General features: G+C 39.3%; 1 protein-coding gene across 3 annotated transcripts in view; it reads right to left on the reverse strand.

The window, feature by feature from the left end:
* The window catches only part of myt1b (myelin transcription factor 1b), a 142,096-nt gene that overhangs the window by 83,701 nt on the left and 35,203 nt on the right, over nucleotides 1–23,192 (reverse strand). The gene's annotated exons all lie outside the window — the stretch shown is intronic.

Consider the following 23,192-nt stretch of genomic DNA (forward strand, 5'->3'; position numbering starts at 1 on the left):
CCATCAACAAGACTGGCAAGATAACTACCAGACAGAATACAGAAAGAGAGCTACACATGCACAACTCACACGAGGAGTGTGTGAACTGGTAACTCGCACACACATCACTGACGTGCCTTTGCAAAGAAAAAAGGAACGCAAAAAATACAAAGAACACAAATAAGAAGCACACAGATGTATGTCACATAAATACTGTGCATTCAAACTTACAAAGCATCCAATCACAAATGAACTAATGCATAAGCACACAAAAAGACACTACCCAGGGAGAGATAAATGAACAATATTACACTCAAGTGTGCTTTCACACACAAAGCGTGTGTACATACTGCTCTAATGTGCATAAATACAGATATATGAAAGAATTATTAAGAAGTTTCATAATTGCACACAAAGAGCACAATACATTAACATGGTCTCAGAAAATAGTGTGCAAACACATTCACACTAACAATATGATGTGTGCCAATATTTATACAACCACATGTAGAAAGAAAATAGCTTAGAAAGAAAGCAAGAGGAAGAAATCAGTTTGAAAGATACATGGGCTGTGTGGGCCCCATAAGAGCCTATGGAACTACAGCAAAAAATAGATTTCACTTTGATGTTACATTTTATTTCATGGCAACACTACTGTCAATATAACCCTACACAATCAATATTACATTACCTATAGTAGAAAAAAATCTCTTGAAAAGACTAACAATGAAACAACAATCCTGTCTGATATTCACTTACAAGTCTCTCTATCTCCAATGAAAACACTAATCTTTAAGAAAAGTTCACATCTACAAAGTTCCATTAAAAAACACAAAGAGCTTCAGATTTCCTGCTACTTGTCAGTGTAGTTTTCTCCTCATATTGCCTAAAGATGGTAAAATGCATTTGTTGCACACAGGGTGGCTACAATGATTTCTCTGCCCTCGTGTTTGCACTGCTAAGGAGGCCTTTTTAAGAAGTTTTGGGGATTGTTCACAGTCACTTAGCCTCTGTATTCACCCCCTAAAATATCTAACACAAATATATGAAGAATATGAAGGAAAACTGGAGACCTGATCCTCCAAGTGTTCACCTGTGGACTCAGCTTGACCACCATGGCATGTTAGCTTCTGAAATTACATGCCAGTAGTAGTATCTAGCTACCAGTTTTAATCTATTAACATGCTCTTTCAGAAACAACTTTCAAAAACTACTCTTTTATTTATTGCTGAAAAAATGTACTGTGCAATTTAGTTCAAGGAAAAAAAATTCCAGTGATGATGTAGAAATCTGAAAAACACATGTATCAAACATGATACACTTTAATTGAAATGATTAAAATGAAATCTGTAGTCTCACAAATCCAGATGTCGCCACATACGTTTCTGATACTTAAGAGTTAAAAGGTTTGCAGCGGAGTGATGGTAGCTGACAGTTCTGTCATTCCTTATATTACAATTCTCCACTAAGGAAAAAACTAGACATGACATTATTGATTTAAGTTCATTTGTTTTAATTACACGAGTGCCCACATTTCAGGCATCTTCTAAATATGATTGTTGAATATAATGAATACGATTATTACGACTATTAAGGGTGTGATAAAGTAACATGATTGTTGATTGTTAAAATATAAATGTCACATGTGTAAATGTTGAAACTAACCTGCAACTGTTTCTGACAAACTGTTCATTCAGCCGTTTTGAAAGGATGTACAGAAATATTTGTCTGAATCTTTTCTATGCCACTTTGCCTTCCTGGAAGCTGAGGGATGGTTTTCTCCTTGTTAAAATGCAAACAACAACAAGCATTTAGGGCTTCTGAGAATTTGTGTGAAGTTGTACTAATTCATGTAACCAGTACTCGCAAAAGTGGTCAGTTTCAGTGTCACTGAGCATTTCACCATCTAACAACTCTTTAGCCTCAAAAAACTGATTGTTCCTCTGGACACAGGTTTCTAGTAAGAGAAACATGATGTCACAGGCTGTTTATAATTATATTACAGGAGTATTTCCCAGGTTACAATATCTACCTTCTTCCATTAAGTGCTGATCATCCGCTCACTGGATCATAATCGGATACTAACCCCACAGCTCACCTGTCTACTCACCCGCCGACAGCTCCTGTATTCACGCTAATAGAGACCGGTGGCTCACCTTACCTCCTCCTTACCAGGATAACCTCCAAGCTCACGTAATCACCCTGGGTCTGTTTTCACTCACATCTTGTGGAAAATTCTCTACAAATTCAGCCCAGACTAATTCTATCCTCCTCCTGACTCAGACCACTCCTCTCCTGCTGATTCCCACAATCCCCTCATTGCAATATATGTACTCTGTGTGTCTAAATAATGACCTTATCAAGGTTTCCCCGTTGTTCCTGTTTGTATTTACCTTTTTAGTCTGCTCACCTCCATTTAAGCCGGTTCATAACACATCACTCATCAAAAGAAATTCTTCAGTTTCTTCAGGCTCAGACTGAAGAGACATGAAAAAGGAAACATGCTTGTAAAGCCACTATGACATAAAAAAAACCCCAATCATATTATTTTTGTGTATAGGATTAAATTCTGACCAATATTGACAATGATGCTAAACACCCATCAAAATGTATTTTTGGAATGGATAAAGCATGATTCAGCAGCTTATAAAATGACAGAGCCCATCAACCCTTTTGAAAATTTATGGAATGTCCCTCAAATCTGCTTCCGTGCTAGGAAACAAGCGTATTGATGGCTACCAAAGTGTCTGGTTGTGGTGCAACTTGTGAAGGAAGATTTTAATATATTCGAGCATGTGAGTACACTTCTGATTGTGTGAATTAGAGAAAATCAGAAATAAATTCAAACCTGTGCACACCATCTCTTATTTTTAAAGAAATTAAAGATTAATTTACTGTTCCATCATTCCAAACTGAAATAATGTAATGGCCAAAATGACCTTGACATTCATACTCTTGATAAGTGCTTGTAAACGTTTGACCACAACTGTATGCCCTTAAAAACGTCTGATGTTGCATGAAGAAATAAAATTTGATATTACCTTGATATGCTTCTAACTGTATTTTCAGCTGGTATTTCACATTATATCAAGGATGCTGGCATTTTGCCTGGTCTATAATTTTACTCTCCATCATTTGAGTCATTATCCCCTTAAGACTAGATAAAACTGATATGCCTAGTTACATCATCCTCCTCAAACACGTGTCGCACACACTGACTTGTCTAGTGACTGTTGCTGAAGCCACTTAAGCCACTGTCTAAAGTGCAACTAAAACACACCAGATAATTCTGAATGAATGGGGCCCGACGGATCTATAGTCAAGAGAACAATTACATTTCATGGTTCAAACATTGTTCCTCTGACTGTTTTTATCATGTTTTTGATCAAAAGGCTTCAGAAAATAGATATAACATAGTGGATTGTCACAAAATATCTCTCTGTAACTATTAGGGGAACCATGAGCCACATTACAGGATCTGTAGTTTTGATTTCATTGAGCATGAATTTTCTAGCAGTAGCTGATAGTCACCTGCAACAACCACAACCAGTTGCTTCTTGTATAAACATAGACATTTCTGTTGTGATTTGGGTACTTTTTTTTTCCTTCTGTGAGCTCCTCGCTTCACCATCTGCCTCCATCTCAACCTATCTCTGCTTCTGTCACACCAGCCCCCTGCATATCCTCCTTTTTCCCATTTTTTGCCCAATATACAGTGGGGCAAAAAAGTATTTAGTCAGCCACCGATTGTGCAAGTTCCCCCACCTAAAATGATGACAGAGGTCAGTAATTTGCACCAGAGGTACACTTCAACTGTGAGAGACAGAATGTGAAAAAAAAATCCATGAATCCACATGGTAGGATCTGTAAAGAATTTATTCGTAAATCAGGGTGGAAAATAAGTATTTGGTCAATAACAAAAATACAACTCAATACTTTGTAACACAACCTTTGTTGGCAATAACAGAGGTCAAACGTTTACTATAGGTCTTTACCAGGTTTGCACACACAATAGCTGGTATTTTGGCCCATTCCTCCATGCAGATCTTCTCGAGAGCAGTGATGCTTTGGGGCTGTCGCCGAGCAACACTGACTTTCAACTCCCGCCACAGATTTTCTATGGGGTTGAGGTCTGGAGACTGGCTAGGCCACTCCAGGACTTTCAAATGCTTCTTACGGAGCCACTCCTTTGTTGCCCGGGCGGTGTGTTTTGGATCATTGTCATGTTGGAAGACCCAGCCTCGTTTCATCTTCAAAGTTCTCACTGATGGAAGGAGGTTTTGGCTCAAAATCTCACGATACATGGCCCCATTCATACTGTCCTTAACACGGATCAGTCGTCCTGTCTCCTTGGCAGAAAAACAGCCCCATAGCATGATGTTTCCACCCCCATGCTTCACAGTAGGTATGGTGTTCTTGGGATGCAACTCAGTATTCTTCTTCCTCCAAACACGACGAGTTGAGTTTATACCAAAAAGTTCTACTTTGGTTTCATCTGACCACATGACATTCTCCCAATCCTCTGCTGTATCATCCATGTGCTCTCTGGCAAACTTCAGACGGGCCTGGACATGCACTGGCTTCAGCAGCGGAACACGTCTGGCACTGCGGGATTTGGTTCCCTGCCGTTGTAGTGTGTTACTGATGGTGACCTTTGTTACTTTGGTCCCAGCTCTCTGCAGGTCATTCACCAAGTCCCCCCGTGTGGTTCTGGGATCTTTGCTCACCGTTCTCATGATCATTTTGACCCCACGGGATGAGATCTTGCGTGGAGCCCCAGATCGAGGGAGATTATCAGTGGTCTTGTATGTCTTCCATTTTCTGATGATTGCTCCCACAGTTGATTTTTTCACACCAAGCTGCTTGCCTATTGTAGATTCAATCTTCCCAGTCTGGTGCAGGTCTACAATACTTTTCCTGGTGTCCTTCGAAAGCTCTTTGGTCTTGGCCATGGCGGAGTTTGGAGTCTGACTGTTTGAGGCTGTGGACAGGTGTCTTTTATACAGATGATGAGTTCAAACAGGTGCCATTCATACAGGTAACGAGTGGGGGACAGAAAAGCTTCTTACAGAAGACGTTACAGGTCTGTGAGAGCCAGAGATTTTCCTTGTTTGAGGTGACCAAATACTTATTTTCCACCCTAATTTACAAATAAATTATTTACAAATCCTACCATGTGGATTCATGGATTTTTTTTTCACATTCTGTCTCTCACAGTTGAAGTGTACCTCTGGTGCAAATTACTGACCTCTGTCATCATTTTAAGTGGGGGAACTTGCACAATCGGTGGCTGACTAAATACTTTTTTGCCCCACTGTATAGTATCCCTCCTCTGCATGTGTCCAGAAAATATCTCAGCCTTGCCTCTCTAACTTCGTCCCAATGCTCAGCTCGAGCTGTCCTTCTGATGTACTCCTTTCTAACCCTCTCCATCCTGGTCACTCCAAATAAACATCTCATTGTAAGTGGCACCATCTTTTAATCTTCCCTTTCATGGTTGCTGCTATCTTTCCATCACTTCTAACACCCACTCCACCCTGGCTACACTCTCTTCTTTACCTCTTTTGTCCACTATCTATCACTCTGGATGCTTTACTGTAGGTATTTAAACTCATTTACCTTCACTACCTCTACTTGGTGAGCATCTTCAAGCATCTGTGCTCTCTGCTAGGCTTCATCAGTGCTAATTTGAATAACCTAAGTGGCCCTCTCCAGCGTTTCTGTGCTGCTGATGCCTTTTGGACCATTCATAGAACAGTATTACAGAATTATCTAAAGAATTATCCAAGAAATTTGTGCTTCAGCTTTACTGAGTGACATGTTTGCATTTTATTACTCGTGTTGATATCCTTGTTTGTAAGATGCCCTAGCACAGTTTATGGATGCAAGCTTGCTAGCACTAGCATTAGTAAAATCTGTGTTGAATAAAAAGTAAAATCATAAGTTGTGTGATCAAAATGCAATAAAAACTTAAAAATGACTAAAAAATGTTGTTTTCAAATTTCAGAGAATAAATTTGTTAATTTGAAACTACATATATGAAGTACTATATTAGAAAAATTAACATGCATGGCAATCCACAAGACGGATTTCAAAGGGATTGACATATAATAATGTCACATAATAATTACATATAATGCTAAAGAGTTAGCTAAGCATTGCAGTGATGATCAGCAGGCATAAGTTGTCTTTGTGATGATTAAAATTGACAAGTTGCTGTAAAGCTTTTCTCTTATGTGGAATATGGTTGTTTAATGTGCGTGAGTCCTGCTGTCAGATGATGTGTTATTGTTAGTCAAAGTGAAGCCTGACAGGTATGATAGGCAAAAAGCTGTTTTCCACCGTGCATTTGCCTTCAAGAATTTCTCTTCATATATAATTCATGCATTCAAAAACATCAGGCTTTGAGCGGCTCAATACTAAGCAACACAGTGTAGAGTAACCTGCTCACTAGCTGCAGGCTGATCGACATTTTTTCACAGTCTTCTCTGGTGTTTTGCATTTGCTGCTCTAGAGATCATAAGAATATCATCAGCAGTTTGCATGCTGTAAAATGTCAGCCACACCAGGCCTTTTATGTCTCGTCATTGTGAAGTCGGAGCTGAATGAAAAATTAAATGAACTGACTGACAGGATGAGAGACAACAAAAGTGCAGATGTGCTACACATTCTACATTGCCTGCTGTGATGTGAAACCTACAGTGTCTGACCCAGGCTCAGAGCTCGGAGCTGCAGAAGAAATATATACTGTAGAAAGTTAGTGATTTATCCATTAAAAGGAAAAAAGGGCCAACTTTCATGACTTACACGCTTCTTGCTTATCTTAACCGTGACTGGAAATACAGTACAGGGTCATATTAAGTCGGAAAATTTGACAAATAGGAATATTTGATTTTTGCCCAAATATGGTGACTATTCCCGTGATTACCGGTGATGATGATCTGGTTAATTTAGTCCTGCCTTGGCGCAGGGTTCCTTAGTTAAACCAAGATCAACAGCAGATGCACCATCATGGCAGCAGAATATGGCACTGTGATATGACATCACACCCCTGCTAGGAGCGTGGCACAAACACATCCTGTCTGCTGCCAAACAGAGGGAGAAACATGGCACTATAGCAAAGACAACGTAATGAGTAATGAATGTGCCTGGCGATACAAGCAGGGCCAAGAAAAGATGGGGTTAGGTGGGTCATTATTTCTTTAAATCTGTCCAAAAGTATGTATGGACAGAAAAACAAAGGATCCACTAGAAAGTTATATTGTGTATTTATTATGTGTATTTTTTAGTTTTAGTTTGTTCAAAACGTTGGATAAAAATTGCAAATTGCACAGAGCCGTACTGTGCAATATATCAAGCTGACTGCATTGAAGGGAAATCTGTCAGTGTTACACATCAAAGTATTTTTCTAGATGTACAACAGGACTACTTCAGCTCATGTTTACCACAGCTTTCTAAAGCCTTAAGTTGCTTCACAGGGAGCTGTGTGAAGTTTGAGAAATTTCCTCAAGCTATGTCACATCAGTCAGATGACGGCTGGGGATGAAGACTACAAATCTGAATAGAACCAAAAAAGGAAAAGTGAATTTATCAGATCCCCACACCCAGCCGCCTAATTTGTTGCAGGTTACAAGTCGCATGCTACTTTAGCCACTTAGCATCTTCCACTAAAATCTGAATTAAACTGCTACCAGTGATGCTGAATTGTGGGTAATATCAATATCATAGATTTGAAAAAAAGAATGAATGGCAAAAGTGTGGAATTAATGATGATATGTTACATTAATTTCAAACATATGCCCTGATTTATTCTTTTCTCAATTGTCATATTGGGATTGTTTTTAATAAATACACAGATACATTTCTATTAAAACTAATTTCTGGCCCACCCACCACACACTATGACCTATAAATTAAATGAGGTCTGTTATTTGGGATCTAGAGTCTAATTTTATGAAATTTCACCATTGCTATTATATTGCGTTCTTGATAATAAACAAGCTTAAAAACCAGTAAGTTGAGTGTAAGTAGCAATCTGTAGGTTGGGTTCACTGCGCTAAAGAGGACTTTGGATTTGGGTTAGTTTAGATCTACTCTTGCACAATGATGTAAAACCTATAGTAACCAGTATGGAACAGCCTTCCCTTTTTGTATTCTCCACCACTAAAGGAGCACTTACAATCAACGTATGTATCTGATCAGGCAAAACCAACCAAAATCAGTTACACACATTTCAAAATTTATCTATAGGGACCTTGTCACTTGGTGTGCATTTTATTGTTTATACAAGTGTGGATGGATGATGACACAGGCAACATCTGACATCTTCCAAGTGAGTTTACTCGAAGCAGTATGTTTTTTTGTATGCTTGTGTTCAATGAAAATACAAGTTGAAATAATGTTCATTATTGTAATAATTTATGACCACAGAAAACATTTTGATATGTTATAGGATGAAATATTTTTATGAGTGAGTATTCCAGCTGTCTGTTTTAGCGTTGTTTAAGGAAGAAATATGCACATGTTGCTAAAAGCTAGCAGGTAATAGAAAAGATGGAAGTGTCATTATGATTTCTGGTTTGTCTATTACATGTGCAGCGACAGCCTAGCTTGACTTAGAATGAAATCTTAAAGCAGAAAAAAAAGAAAGAAAAAAAAAACTTCTTCTTGAAGTACTCGTGGCCAGGTCTCTCTTAGAAATGATCTTTTTAATATCAGTGAAAGGACTAATAATAAAAAAAATAACTCTCAGTACTTGCTTTTCATAGAACAAGTCATAATGTCAAGGGTAACTAGCTTACAATGAAGTGGTACCCCCAAATTCAGACTTAGAATACCACAAACCACAATGGATATAATGTGTGAAATGAATTCTAGTATCAAAGACATTTTACTGCAAAAGTCCCAAGCTTAATGTAAGATGCTACTCCAGAACTCATGTAATTTCATAATGGAACGTCTATTTCAATGGGACAGCTAGGGCAATGCCTCAGGGGCCTTAAAGGAAGGAGGGCCCACGACCAAATGACTGTCAAAGAAGCTTCTCCTCAACAGATTCTTGGATGCTAATATAGACAGCGTGACAGTACAGTTATGAATTCCACTATATGTTTAATACATGGTTCTATCTTGTCCACCAAAGCCTACCTTTTTTTGTTAATGCAGTATGCATTTTCTTTATGAATTCAATTTTAGCTCCATAATATTTAATTTGTCATTTTAGACTCCATTAAGTAAAATAGGCACATTTCTGAAAAATGTTGATGCCAGAGGGACATGCTGGGAAATATATTACTTCCTGACCTTACTCCCTTACATTTGTGCAAAATGTCCTTGATCTTTTGACATCAACTATGCAACAATTTGTTTATCAGGAAGTGTCTTTTAGAGTAGTTAGCTGGCAGAGCAGCATCGTGAATTATGTTTAGCAAGCAAAGTAAAAGAACTGTGCTCAATAGAGGACTTGAGCCGTGTTGTCAGTGACTTTGCTGAGCACAAGACCCAAAAGATGGAGTTCTGATGGGTGTATAGTTAGTCTTTGCAGTAGCATATACATTCCTATTGTAATGTATATGTGTGATATATCTAGAAGCTGATCCACCTGGAAACAATTATTGAGTGAGGAATTCTGAGCGTGCTTTTTTTTTATTACAGAACCCTCTCAGAAAGTCTATAAGCACATGTGGTTGCTGGTTTGCTTCCTTTTGTTCCATACTCAGTAGTAATCTGGCTGAAGAAGATGGTTTGATTTATAGTATAAGCTTAAATAAATATGTCCATTCTCCTGATACCTGAATGTGGTTGCTGTTCATGGTGCTGATCAAAAGCTAGACAAATGCTACTGCTATAATTAATTATTGCTATGTGGTACTTTTTTTGCCCTTCCCTTGTGTGTGTGTGTGTGTGTGTGTGTGTGTGTGTGTGTGTGTGTGTGTGTGTGTGTGTGTGTGTGTGTGTGAGTGAGTGAGAGAGAGAGAGAGAGAGAGAGAGAGAGAGAAACTGAATTGTGCTGTGTTTGCTCCAGCACAATGAGGCCCCAAAAACATGTGCCTCAGGACCTTTCACGGAGTTGTGACCCCTAGTGTCTGATTTACTTCAAATTGGGTGTGACAGTGGCCAAGGGCTTCCTGCACATGTCTGGAAAACAGAATGTGAATATGTTGATGTATTGAGGAAATACAGTCCTACAAACACAGAGGTACAATAGGTAAAAAGTCCAAATTTGCTCGATAGTTTAATAAAAAATGCTACAAAGCAAGTTTTTTTTTTTTGTGCTTTTTCCCAACTCATCCCTGTCTTGCATCCATGTTGCACATGTCAAAAAACTGTACACAGTGGTACTTCAGCATCTAGCTAGCACAACTACAAACCAGCCATAAACAGACTAATCTTTGGAAGTTCAACTAGTATCACAACAAAACTGTTCTTTGCATTTTGGTACACAATTGGTTTGCTAGCAAAAGCTGCTGTATTTTATTTGGGTTTCAATGAGATTTAATTACTCAGGCTGTAGAGTTTTGAAAATGAATTAAATCATCATTTTGTGTTATTTAAAGTTTATGATAAATATTATATGCTGACTACGCAAGTTTCCAGTATGGTGGTACAGTTTACAGTGATGGACATTATTGCATTGGTGCAGAGCAGACTTCAGTATTCGTGGTCACAATTAGGTTAGGTTATAAGACATTATAATGTTATAAGAGAAATAGCACTGAAATAATTCTGAATTTAAATTTATGTGAGCATTTTGCTGCAGAAAAAATGGTGGCAAAATCCCTAAAAAATTTGATTTGGATATTCTACACATGTTTTTTGCATATTTTTACATCCCACTGACGACTGAAATGAAACTTAGTAAATTAAAATGTGCCTATATGCATGACCGCTGGTATTATAAAACATGTATTTAAATTTAAGTGGATGGTGTTCTATTCTCTTTTATCCTAGCATTATACAATATATACAACACATCATCTTTCATTTCCATTTTCTTTCCACATTCTACCTGACTTGGGGAACAGGATTATCTGAGTGAAAGTGGTATCTTCTTCTCTTCTCTCTTGTTCTCTAACTCTCAGTCAGTAGTAACACACATTTTAATAAGAGTAGTTTGGATTGTGAATAGTAAGAGGTTGTATCTGATGCTTGAAAAACATTGAGTGTGGTTAAAACACTGCTAAATGAAAGCTGATGGAGTTTAGCACATGAGCAGTAATACCTCTGTGAAGGAAGTGAGAAAAGGGGATAAAATCAGAACACTGTTGCCACAGTGCTTGCTTGAAAAATGATTTCGTGAAAGATCTGCAGTATTAAGAGGTTTGCAGAAAAGATGTCTCCATAGTTTAAAAAAAATAATAATAATGACCACATCAAAACAGAATGGTGAGAAACCAGCACCCTGCTAAGATTCTGATAGTGACAGTTCACTGGTAGTATCCTCATCTACTTTAAAGGAAATGTGAAATATGAATTAGCTTTAAAAAAAAGTGCACCCTGCCAGTGTCACGGGCTGTTGGATATGGACTGGTATATAGTGATAATATGCCACAGCAGTATATCACACTATCTTTAAAGCCTCTTTGTCCCCAAGCCTCCTTTTCTCACTCCCACTCCTTCATGTCCAGGCCCATTATCCTGGGCAGCTGGTTTTGGGGCCGGCTGGCTAGAGAGGAAGCTGAAAGTGGAGTCTAATTCACTTATTGATTCATGTCCTGTGTTGCAGGATACTTCACAGCTTTAATCAGTGGGAGGTTTTGGGTTAAGAACAGGGGTGAAATGAGGGTTTAGGGCCACCAGATGCACTGTTTGCAGGTGGGTCAAAATCATTTTTTGAAAGGCCTGTTAAAAGACAGCCCACATCCTTGTTTTGTAGGTGGTGTAAAATCAAAGGGAAAAAATTGGTATTATTTTTTATCTATATATTGTCCATGAAAAAGTGAACAAAAGTATTTAAACTATTTTCTTCAGAAAAATTTGGCATCTTGATGGGCAGCAGGACAAGGCAGTTAATGTGTAGTCTGACACAAAATTGACACACCTGAAAGTAGACTTGTGTGGGTGATGTTTTTAAGCAGCTGGACAACGTAGTTTTACATACAAGATAACCTTTTTCAATTAATAAAGTTAAATTACATTTTATGTCACTGTGACAAGAACAACGAGACACAATAGCATCTCCATAAGATGAAAACAAAATCACAACAACAATTAAGAATAAGTAATAAATAAATGGCACAGTTAAAACAGTGAACATAACACCTACAGTGCAGGTTATGTAATGTAATGCCAGGGGGAGTTGTAAGGGGAACTATTAAGACGTTTGACTGGATATGGGTAAAAAACTGTTTGCTGTTCTTGCTTTAATGGACCTGAACCTTTTGCGTGATGGCAGCAGTCAGAACAGGTGATGGGCACTGTGAAAAGAGTCAATGAGGATATGCAGTGACCGCTGCAAACAGCAGGAGGTGGAGATGGTTGTAATATCTGGCAGCTCTGTCCCGATGATCTTTCCAGCAGTTTTAACAACCTACTGGATGGCTTCCTCTTCTGCCTTTGTACTACTGAAGAACCCTATGTGTCAGCATATAGAAATGGACCAACAGTCTATGTCAGGGGTGGGCAACTCCAGGCCTCGAGGACTGGTCTCCTGCAGGTTTTAGATCTCACCGTGAGTCAACACACCTGAATCACATGATTAGTTCGTTACCAGGCCTCTGGAGAACTTCAGGACATGTTGAGGATGTCATTTAACCATTTGAATGAGCTGTGTTGGATCAGGGACACATCTAAAACCTGCAGGACACCGACCCTCAACGCCTGGAGTTGCCCACCCCTGGTCTATGTAGAAGCATTTCTGTCTTCAGTTTCCTGAAGTAAAAGAGGCATTGTTGGACTTTTCTGATGGCCCAGACTGCGTTGGAATCCTGGGACAGTTGCTCTGTCACCATTAGCCCCGAGAACTTAACACACTCCACTTTACTCACTATGTGTTATTCTCTGGCTCTCTTCAACGGTGCATCTTTTCTCCTGTCTTCATGCCCTCACCAGCTTTGGTGAGGGCATGAAGACAGGAGAAGACGCCTCCCTGAGCATGCTTCTGCCAGAGTTTTTCCTTCCCACTGTTGCCAGGTGCTTGCTCTTGAGGGTTGTCTGATTGTTGGGGTTTTCTCTATATTGGTGTATGGTGTTTACCTTACAATATAAAGCACCTAGAGGCCCTATACCAAATTGAACTGAACTGAATTTGGATAGACGGTACAGTTTTCAGATTAACACGGTCACCAGCAGCAATGTAGGCACTGTCTGAGTGTATGGTGAATAATTTAAGTAGCAGGGTGGTGTTGGAGTAGTTTTCCGAAAAAAATTGATAATCAGAGCTATCAACAATAATATAATTCCACAATATCACCACATCTATCCCTTAAAGCTTGTACATTCACTTCGGGCCCATTTTGCAGTCAGCCAACATCGACCATGAGAGGAATGTCAGAGATTACAAGTAGGTACTGAATAATCTAGGCTATTACTATACACTTTGTGCAGGGCTCGTAGTTCTATTAATCTTCAATTACAATGCTGAGAGGATGAGAGCAGGAAACCGAAGGGAACATGCTGTGCAGCTACCGGATAAGAGACACAGCTGGGGAAATCACCTGGGAACATCAACACGATACTGCCTTCTGATTTTTCTTTTTTTCTTTTTTTGCAACGTCGCACTCCAGATTCAAAGGTTATGTGATCTGCTCTGTAATCGCAGCACTGAGATCAGAAAGGAGCCCCAACCTAAATCACATCTATTTATTCATATTTCATACATACTCGCCTATAGATTTCCAAAGTGTAATTTGCCACTGCTGAGCCTTTAAAATCAACAGATTAGATTATTAAATACGATTATTAACACCAGTGTTCACAAATCTGTATTCATCAAATGAAGAAAAACACACTCACTGCTCACACACAGCAATGGTTTCTCTTCACTGACTTCAGACTATTCCCATTTGGTACGACTTTGAAAAAACATACAGGAACAAGGAATATTTTATCCTCAGTGCTACTTACCTTTGAACTGAAAATCGCAAATTTGAAGTGCTTGATTTAAGACATATTTTGAACATTGGATTCATTTGTATACTGGTTCTACTTGGATCCACAGGATGCTCTGTATCAGGTTTCCCTCTTTGTTGATGTTGCTATTGCCATTAAGGTTGAGTATTTTTCTTTGAAATTATCCTAAAGGTTACAGTAAACACTTCAAGTTGTTTGAAATGGGATACTCTGACATGAGTCAAGATGTCTTTCTATTTATAAGTATAATCTCAGATTAAGAGACCCCATATTAACGATGTGTTGTTTGCCTGTGTGAAGGCGCTGAATAAAAGAATACTTGGTCATAATTGAGGAGGAAGAGGTCAGGGTCTGAGAATAAATGAGAGAAGGCGACACATTGTTTCAAAAACATATCAACCAATCAAAAATCAACCACAACCAAAACATAAGATCTCATAAAAAGGAGAGAAGTGAAGCATCAATTAAAGTCAGTTAAATATGTATGTAATTGCATACAGAAAGTGGTGAAATATTTTCACCTAGATGAAATCACAATGCAAATTCTTTTCAGCAAACACAACCAGTGGCTCAACTTCTTGCTGTTGCCCCTCCCATTTGCTTTAGTTTTCAGCATGCAAAGTATTTTGACCGCAGCTCAATCTTCACACCTCTCCGACTGGCTCTCATTGATTTCCACGGTGTTAGATGGAGTGGCAGGGCCTGCGTAGGCCAATGAAAAGAAGGAGCACACTGAGAAGAGGACTTGTCATGGCAAAGATTATCTCCTTGTGGCATTTACACACACACACGCATGCACACAAAGAGGCCATCCAACCCAGCTGGAGGCAAGCTTTAACTATAATGGCATCTGAATCTATAAGTGAATAAACATGCATTACAACAAATGTACACCTGTGTCTTTTTCTGTAATAGCTTGAGTTCTTACACACACACACAGACACACAAACAGAAATGCAATCAAAGAAATGCAACTCTGATTGTGCAAAAGCTAACAGCTATAGGCAGGTGCGCAAATACCATCATAAACTTGACACACACACACACACTCAGAGTGAACGCACACACCCAGATACTCAACTAACAGGTTATAGCTTGCCCCGTGCATTTCAGTAAGTGTGCTATTTTATCGCCTCTTTTCATCCTCTCTTCTCCCATTCTGCTCAGTGACTGGGGGGTGGGTGGGTGGGGGGCTATGTGCACCCTACTTTGTTGCCATGGATACCACAAACACCCCACATAGAAAATTCTACACAGAATAATAAGTGGCCAATTGCGTCTGTTTGCTCTCCAACAAACCTCAGGATTAGAGGCATTTTCTTGTCAGAGGCATAAACTATTTTTATGTTTGCAGGGACAGAGAAGGAGGGGGAGGGAATAGAGAAAGGGGTGTGGGGTGCAGATATGAAAAGAGCATACTAATGCTGTGTGGTGACAGGTTTCTCCCCGTTTCCTTCCTATAAGATGAGAAGAGAAGGGAAGGGGGGAAAAGGAGGGGAAAAAGAGATGCTCTTAAAAAGAAACTCAGGCACCCTTAACTAATGAAGGAGAACATGATATAGAGAGGCAGAGAAAGACAGAGGCAGATCATTTCTAGTCCAGTTAACTGGGAGCGCTGACATTTGTAGCAGCAGGCCAGGCGAGGTGAAATATCCGGGTGGCGCTTAGTTGGGCGAGCTGAAGTGAAATGTTTTGGAAAGCTCTCTGGGTTTTTCGGTTTTTTGTGTCTCTTTTAGATTAATCGACAAACACTCATCTCCTAATTTCTTCCTCCTGCTCTGAGCCGTGGAGAACATAACCCTAGTGTGCAATGATGTCATTATGATACCATCTGTTTGTTGCACAGGCAGACGCAACACACACACACACACACACACACACACACACACACACACACACACACACACACACACACACACACACACACACACACAGACATTCATTCACACACATGCACAAGATAGCAATGGATCAGATAACACACAGAGTGAGAGAACCTACGACATGCAGACCGTGCCCTGCGTATCAGCCACACGTCACGTTCGTGCTGCATGTTTAATGCTGCCTTATTGTGAAGAGTAAAAAAGGTGATTGTTGGCACGCTACAGGAAGCTTTGTATCTGTGATTCAAATACAGACTCCTGCTGTCACCAGAGGACAGCGCAGCTTTCTTTGCTGTCCACAGACTACATGCTAGAGCTACCAGGCTATCGCCATGTCTATCAACTCATGGACTGAACATACACACACCCACAATGGACAACTGTACCCTCAAACACAATAATAACATGGACTGAACCACCACTCACAACCACTAGCACTTTATATAGCCTCTGTAGAAACTATCTACACCCTCACTTATCTTAACTGCACTACTGTATAGCTCTGTGTAAATAATCATTCTGTACATTCGATAATTTTTAATCCTACAACTGTTTACAACTTGCATAGTTCCCATTTCTGTATAGCTGTATATCTCAGATTTCTGTAAAGTTATTTATTTCATATTCTGTATAGTTTTTCATATTTATATCCTGTTCATATCCTGTACATAGCTTGTACTCACTACAGCCTGTACATACTTATAGTTATAGAATATTCACAACATACTTCATACCGTGTACATTATAACATACCATAATAGACCCATTTCTGTAATATACTCACATATCTATATTATTGCTAATATATATTGTAATATATCTATATCACTAAAGCACTTCTGGATGGATGCAAACTGCATTTCGTTGCCCTGTACCTGTGCATGTGCAATGACAATAAAGTTGAATTCTATTCTATTCTATTCTATCAAGGTCATGAGGGAAGATCCTTGATGTGGATATGTGTCAGTTCCATCTTCCATCAAGAGAAGGACACCCCACCCCACCCCCAACCTACAATTTTTTGCCTTAATCATTGACTGATGTGGCCAACTTGGGCCAGATCCAATATATGACAGAGGAAGGGGAGTCAGTCAGCTGACATTTGTTGACACAACCTGAGGTAAGACTACAGTACAGCTTTGATTTAAATTTGGACATGGACTATTTTCTTTGTTTAGTCTTCATTTGTGTGACGATGCACAAGCTGTCTTTGACAGTCACAAAACAACAGTGTAACTCAATACTTAATACCAAAGTACGTACACAAATAAATGGACTTTGGTAAAAAAAAAAAAAAAAAATTCTACATCAACATCAAAATGAACTTAAATAGTAAAGCTACTGTGTATGAGTGAATGCTGTCCCTAGTTGCATTAATCTGGATTTAAATGGATGGTGCTGCATCCATGTAGCAGCTGTCATGACTTGCAACTTTTGTAGCCTGAACCAATGACTGTCTAACAGGTTCAAATGTCAAAAATCCAATCCAATAAATTCCCATTCAACTACACGTAGAGACAAGCCCGTAGCAGAAGTTACTGCAGAGTAAAAAAAAAAAAGGGAAAAAATGTGAAATAATACAATTTCAAATAGCAGTGCATTCTGTTTTGAGCTATTTTAGTAATACTTCCATGAATATACTGCTAGTACCTGGTAAAAATGGAAAGAATAGCCATGTTTTCATTAAAATAGCTTAAACAGTTACTGGGAAGCTCTGCATTAACACAGTTCACAATGTGCTTAATATTAGTGTAGCCCTAAAGTTAACACCTATGTTTTAACAAAACTACAAAAGAAAAATCCATTTAAGGAATATAAACGACATCATAAAAGATCATATCTCTGATCTGAAGATTATCCAGATGGGATTTAACATGTGTACTTGTATGCATGCCTGTGTCAGACTAACCACTTTGGCTTATGCATCAGATGTAGACTAACGGCAGGTACAAACAAAGCCACATGGGTAGAGAGGCGTGTGGCGCATCCTTGAGCAGGCAGAACCGACGTGGCAAATGAATTTGGAGGGGCGTAATAAGGGATGGCGCTGGGCTCCGGCCTGATTTCACAGCCACATCGTTAGGGTGAAGCAGCCCCAACCCCTGAATGAACACATGGCCACCGGCACGTACGCACACACACACGCTTACACACGCCGCTCAGCGCAACGGCCCTCGGAAAGACGATCAAGGTCAGTCGTCACGGCTCAGTCTAACGAGAGGTGACAGGTAAGAAAAGACACTCCAGACTTTACCCATTAAACTTACATTTTTAGTTAGTGTTTGTGTGTTTCATTGTGTGCGTGCATGTGTTTTTGAATCACAATCCAATCAGTGCGGGGCAGATACTGTATGCACGCACATACACACAATACCCTCACTGTGACCTTCATGTACTTCCTGGCAGGCAGGTGTTAAGGCTGTAGGGGCTGAGTTGAGTGGCCAACAGGAGATGGTACTACTACTATTTATCAGCATATTCAGGCATCACAAATGACTCTGATCGCTGCAGGTAACTGAACACACACACACACACACAGAAACACAGAGGCTTTAGCTGTGTTTCCATGTGCCATGTGATTTGTTCAATAATTCAGTAAAATTACATGTATTCATCTCTTTCTGAGGCCACAAAGTATGTCAGAGTGATCTTGACATTTATTAATAGTGTGTTATTATTAAATGGAAGGAACAATGGGCTTTGGGGAAATTTTCATTCTTCCTTTCCAACAGGCTTGCTCCCAGCAGGAGAAAAGAGAGGCAAAGTAAGGCTACCCTGCAAGATATCAAGCCTGCAAACCGACACTAGTGGTGTGCTTTTACCTGCTAAATGTTTTCCTGGTGCTTGTTCATATTAGATTAAACTTTAGGAAAGCTTATGTGGTTGCTGTTTAGGGCTTGTAGTTTTGGTTTGTGTGGGCAGGATTTTTATCAAAGGACAGCAGTCATCTCATTTCAGCTGGACTTTAAACGCTTTAGCTGATTTTGTGGACATATGTAAAGCTGTGCCTCGGCAGACACGTTTTGCAGCTTTCTGTCTCACAAATAAGACAGATACACTCCGGTTATGATCAATCCAGGCTTCATCTTGGAAGATCGCATTCATAGATGGCACTTTGTTCTCTAGTTCATCTGATTTTAATTTATTAATTGTTTGAAAGAACAAACCACACTCTCTTACAAAAGATATTTTCCTCTGATGATGGCTGCCATTAAAAAACATTTTGACAAATTCAATAGGGATGAATAAAATGAATCATGGTGTATTTTCAGTGGGTTAGCATTAAGTGTAAAACTCCAGTTCTGAAGCAAAGGCAGGAGTGCAGTTTCTCTTACGGCTTACAAAAGTAAGTCAGTCCCATGGTTCCTGTGATAAAAACGTAAACCAGGGGCGATTCTAGGATCAGAGCTTTGGGGGTGCTGAGCACCCAGAGAGCTGCCCAGCCAGGCAAGATAAACTTTACACGTCACGATGAGACGTCTTCCCCGTCTCTGTCAGTCCCTGCATTCTTAAATGTCTCCAGTCGTCCCGAGTTGTCTCTGAATGTCTCCTTGGTGCATTTAAACCCCTGTTCCTCCCTGTCCTCGTCGTCTGTTATCTTCGTCTCCGCTATCGGTCATCATAATTTTACCATCTCTGTGCAAGTCTGCAAATTTCTTTATTAAATCATAAGATTCTTAAATTCATCACGTCTCTCTGTACCTGGGTCCTCGTCACAAAACATGACATCCCTGTTTTGCACATTTAAACACAATTTAATCCCCACATTTGTGAAAGACATGCAAAACACTTTTTTGAAAAGTCTGCAACAAAACCATCAAATCTGATAAAGGTTATTTAAATGCTGCAAAAGAAGAATGTGTTGGAATTTAAAAAAAATACATATTCTAACCTTAATTACTGGGGGAGAATAATGAATGATGCTCATAGTGAGTAAAAAGTAAACTGACTGCATTTTTTGGATACATACAAAAACACTCCCAAAACAGCATCAATTATTACAAATAAATGACGGGGCTGTGGCTCCCCACACCCTCTAACAGGTCATTACATGTAGGAACCTTTTAAAAACAAGCGCGTTCATGCTCACAGGTGTACACACAGGTGCTCACACACACAAACTACACCCTTTTTGGCTCCTACCTTAAAGCACACTGTGCTGATTTATGAGTTTCATGCTTTCATAGTGGTACTTGGGAGAGCTTGACATTTTATCAGGTGGTACACACTGTAAAAAGTTTGAGAAGCACTGATAAGTGTATGTGTGCTTTTGGAAAACATTTAAAGTTGCAGTACAGAATCTTTGAAACAAGCTAGCTTAAAACATTTTTAGAATATAAACAGAGCACTCTGCTTCTCTTTACAGCTCCTCACTCCACCAGGGCACCGTTTGGCACTTTCTGATAGGGTGCAAATGTGATGTATGTACTGCGGCAGTCATACAGACAACTGGACGGTCCAAAAGTTGGCCTACCTATTACTGGCTGAGATTTTAGTAGAGTTCTGGCTGAACCACATAAAAATATATCATTAATTTTAATCTCCCCAATCAATTATAATGTTATGTTGGAATGTTGTTAAAGAGGGTCAAAAATGTTTCAACCCAGTTTGTTTTGCAGATTCTGTATAGCAGCTTTAATATAGGGAGAACACAACTTCCAGATTGTGTGAGTAAAATCAGGTTTGTTCTCTTTGTCAGTTTAACAGTTTCTGTTGTGCCTGTCACTATTCCCTGCCTGTTTTCTTACCTGGTTCTTCCTGACCTTGTACTTTCTCCTCACGTTCCCCTCTTTCCTCTCTCCTTCTTTGGACTGACAATCATACACAAATAGATTGTATTCAATTAGATGAAAAATGAAATTAATATGAAAAAATACTATTAAGATCACTAACAAAAAGTCCTCTCTCAGTGTACTTTCAACCAAAAGGCAAATAACCAAACCACATGAACATCTAATAAAATATCTAAATATTGAAACACTGATCCAATATTATTCCTGATTCACAGGTCATTTGATTTTACACTTTTACCTGAATGTGGCTCCTTTTTTTGAAAAAAACTTTCTTATATCCATTATGAACCTGGCTGTCTCTCTGTACACACACACACACACACACACACACACACACACACACACACACAACAGGTGTTCTAAGGTTAGCACCCCCCAAAATGGGCTAAAATCGCCCCTGACGTAAACCCAACATAGCAGCATTAAAAGCTACGTTTATAACCAGGCACAGTGAAAAGGGTTGTGGAATGCAGTCTGCTAACCAAGCTGGATAGCATTAACCCTCCACATTCAGATATGGCCATTTCCGGCTCCAAAAGAAGTTGAAAACCACTAGGTGATGTCATGTTGTATATGATCATCTTTTATATACAGTATATATAATGCTCAGCTTCATACAAGCCATGTTATGTGATTTCTGAGCTGAAGGGATAAATGAAGAGGACAGAGTTGAACTACATTTTCTGGTGAAACACAACATCAGCAGGAGGTATTGATGAGGTGAATTATATTTTTCTTAAGCCAATGGGGTAAAAAACTGAAAAACAAAAATATTTTTTCACAGGTTTCTTTTTGTGAACTTTAGATGTACAAGGGTCAGAAGAAGGCAGACAGCACATGGAAAGGTGGACGGTTGTGAATGATACAAAATCAAACTCAACCTGCTCTGTCTCATGCAGGCAGCTCATTTAATCTTTCATGTTTTTATTATTGACCATACATTTACATGAAGTTTGCCATTTTTACTGGTAAGACTTTTCGTAATGCTTTCTCTCTTAGCACTCACATGTTTTAAAGTAATTTATTCTCGTGTTAAGTGAGAGAACTGTGAGCAGAGATCATTACTAATGTGTTTTTTGTTTTGTTTTTTGACTTCATGGACAAAAACAGGTATTACGTCCTCTGAATCTGCTGGATATTTTCTTCTCGGTGCACAACTATGGGTCTTTGTATTAACTGTACCCATGCCCCTCGTAAATGTGCTTTAAGGTATTGTGATATATTTGTGTGTACCTTAATGACAGGACTGCATGCAATCAAAATACCTATATTTTGATTGCATGAAATACCTTTATAAGAGAAAAGATGCCTTCTACCAGATTTAACTACAGGGAGTGCAGAATTATTAGGCAAGTTGTATTTTTGAGGAATAATTTTATTATTGAACAACAACCATGTTCTCAATGAACCCAAAAAACTCATTAATATCAAAGCTGAATGTTTTTGGAAGTAGTTTTTAGTTTGTTTTTAGTTTTAGCTATTTTAGGGGGATATCTGTGTGTGCAAGTGACTATTACTGTGCATAATTATTAGGCAACTTAACAAAAAACAAATATATACCCATTTCAATTATTTATTTTTACCAGTGAAACCAATATAACATCTCCACATTGACAAATATACATTTCTGACATTCAAAAAGCAAAACAAAAGCAAATCAGCGACCAATATAGCCACCTTTCTTTGCAAGGACACTCAAAAGCCTGCCATCCATGGATTCTGTCAGTGTTTTGATCTGTTCACCATCAACATTGCATGCAGCAGTAACCACAGCCTCCCAAACACTGTTCAGAGAGGTGTACTGTTTTCCCTCCTTGTAAATCTCACATGTCATTAGTTTTTCTTCTTTTATACCCTTTCTTGCCAGCCACGCTGTGGAGTACTTGGACGCGTGTGATGGAGCATTGTCCTGCATGAAAATCATGTTTTTCTTGAAGGATGCAGACTTCTTCCTGTACCACTGCTTGAAGAAGGTGTCTTCCAGAAACTGGCAGTAGGACTGGGAGTTGAGCTTGACTCCATCCTCAACCCGAAAAGGCCCCACAAGCTCATCTTTGATGATACCAGCCCAAACCAGTACTCCACCTCCACCTTGCTGGCGTCTGAGTCGGACTGGAGCTCTCTGCCCTTTACCAGTCCAGCCACGGGCCCATCCATCTGGCCCATCAAGACTCACTCTCATTTCATCAGTCCATAAAACCTTAGAAAAACCAGTCTTGAGATATTTCTTGGCCCAGTCTTGACGTTTCAACTTGTATGTCTTGTTCAGTGGTGGTCGTCTTTCAGCCTTTCTTACCTTGGCCATGTCTCTGAGTATTGCACACCTTGTGCTTTTGGGCACTCCAGTGATGTTGCAGCTCTGAAATATGGCCAAACTGGTGGCAAGTGGCATCTTGGCAGCTGCACGCTTGACTTTTCTCAGTTCATGGGCAGTTATTTGGCGCCTTGGTTTTTCCACACGCTTCTT

The sequence above is a fragment of the Aulonocara stuartgranti genome (assembly GCF_965226115.1).
Source record: "Aulonocara stuartgranti genome assembly, chromosome: 20".
Classification (NCBI taxonomy): Eukaryota; Metazoa; Chordata; class Actinopteri; order Cichliformes; family Cichlidae; genus Aulonocara; species Aulonocara stuartgranti.